Source organism: Palaemon carinicauda, chromosome 17 (assembly GCF_036898095.1).
Source record: "Palaemon carinicauda isolate YSFRI2023 chromosome 17, ASM3689809v2, whole genome shotgun sequence".
In the NCBI taxonomy this organism is placed as follows: Eukaryota; Metazoa; Arthropoda; class Malacostraca; order Decapoda; family Palaemonidae; genus Palaemon; species Palaemon carinicauda.
In genome coordinates, this window is record NC_090741.1 from 78,523,105 (window position 1) to 78,525,767 (window position 2,663).

Consider the following 2,663-nt stretch of genomic DNA (forward strand, 5'->3'; position numbering starts at 1 on the left):
GGTGTGGGATAGAGGTAGATGGAGAAAGCTGACCAGAAACATCGACCCCACATAGAAGTGGGAAAAGATGTAGACAAAGAAGAAAAACAAGAAGACTCGCTACTATATCATTCTAAGAATCAGTTACGAAATTAATAGGAAATATCACCATAAATGCAAAATAGAAAAAAAAAATCGACTGATTGAAATCCTCCCAGCTTCCCCTTCGTCACCACCCTTAGCGAAAGTCTGCTAACAACAACAACAATTTGTCCGAATTCGTGTCATTCTGTCTTGACTAACGATGAAGATTAATTTCGTTTTCCTCATAACGTAGCCTGAGTGAAATCCAGGTAATAACCTCCGAGATGTAATTAACCTGTCGTCAGCAGGTGTAGCCTTCAGTCACACGTTGATGCAGGGAGCTTCACCCAGAAGGGCTTGTAAGGCGAAGATTCTATTACCTGGATGTTTGATCTTAGCGTCGAGGTGGCGAGATGAGAATCGGATGTTTTTGTTATCAAAATAGGACAAGTGATTGGATACCCTTCGGGAAGGTGAATGTTACATTCAAGAAATCAGTTTCCGTTTATTATACGACCGTTTTAATCAAAAGATTTTATTGACAAGTAATTGAGAGAGAGAGAGAGAGAGAGAGAGAGAGAGAGAGAGAGAGAGAGAGAGAGAGAGAGAGAGAGAGAGAGAGAGAGAGACAGAGACAGAAGCTTTATTACCAAGGCAGTGATTGATGGATTGATTTGAGGTTTTCTGATATCCTGACATCTAAAGTCATTGACACCAAGGCAGCGAGAAGATAGCTAATGCCATGATATGTTTTAATGATCAAATATTGTTAATTTACTGTATGAAATTTTATCTAAATACCTATTCTTTGGAATATAAATTATGTATAATTGATTAGAAGAAAATGAGTATTGGTATGCGTATATGCTGTATAGTCATAAAAACGTAAAATATTTTCTCACTAAATCATATTACAAAGAAAAGAAATTTGTGTGAGAGAGAGAGAGAGAGAGAGAGAGAGAGAGAGAGAGAGAGAGAGAGAGAGAGAGAGAGAGAGAGAGATTTCTTAACCATTGTAGCAATTCAAAATATCCTCAATTACACTGAATTTTTCCTGGAAACGTTTAATGAATACTATTATGGAGGAAGATATCGATGTTTTTCTTTTAATAATCTTGCTACTTCTCTCTCATTTCTGTTGTTAAGACGTCCGATATAAACCTTTTTCATCTATATACCATTGGCTAATTCCCATACATGGTGAAGCCACCTTATTACATACGGACAAACATGTCACATCATCTGATCTCTGTTTATCTTCGCAAGAACTAAATATTTCTAAAAGTGCCATTTATTCCTGAGTCATACTATTCATCTTTTTTTGTTGTTGATCCTAAGTAAAGAACGCACAAGTATGCATGCATGTACGGATACATATATAAACATACACATATATGTACATACATAGATGCGTGCATATAAATACACATACAATGTAAGCAGTATGCACATGTACATATATACACTAAACAAAGATACTAATATATATAAACACACACACACACACACACACACACATATATATATATATATATATATATATATATATATGTATGTATGTATATATATATATATATATATATATATATATATATATATATATATATATATATATATATATATATATATATATACGCACACACGCGCGCGTCTTTCAAGATTTACATAATTCCTTCCAGTGTAAGTTGTTCATAATGGGATGAGGCAGCTGGACACAAGCTTTCTCTTGCTAAAAATTACAATTGTGCCCATTAGCAATTTGGGTAATTAGTAGCAGCCATTATAGGTCAGAGCACAGACGTTATGGATGCGAGCCTGGTGGTAGCAAACCACAAGTCTTGTGAATACAAGCCTAGCTCTCTAAGACTGAACTACAGTGCAGTGGTAGATGTCTTGGAAATGTGAAAATGTAAGAAAAATAAAAGTTTAAAGCCCGTTGTAATGCTTCTTTCACATCAGCACTGCAATCCAACTACATAAGATTGTTACATCTGTACATATTTGGTGGTCGTAACAATCAGAAGATATTACGCTATAGGGAGATAGCACAGCAAACTTTAAGGGTTTCTTACTTTTAACTATATATTCTTATGCAGAAAGAGAACTACTAATCTGGTGGGGAATATCTTATAGTTCACGTTATGATTAATGTCTTTTTGAATTGGATTACTGTTAAGCCTAATTTGGGTCAGATTAGTTTCAGAATTGGTTAGAGTAAGTTTGTATAGTCTAATATAGGGTTGGTAAGTTAGGTTTCATTAATCTTGATTGGGTAAGAAGTGACTGCAGTCCACTACTAGAGATAACAGACAGTCCCATATGATTACCATTCTACATGCTTAAACAGTGCATGTGATAATGGTTCGGTTCAAAGTGAATACAAGTTTGTTCTATCAATTCTGTGATATCATTACTTGTTAAGGCAATCACTATTATATATCATAGATTACTATCATTATGACTCTTTACAATTTTTTACAGCTACCACCTGGAGTATTTAAAAAACTCATATGTAGATCAAGAAAATAACACTGATATTAGATTAGGTGGATTCTTCATGATCTTTCTGAGCTTAAAGATATACCAGTGACCTTTAAAGA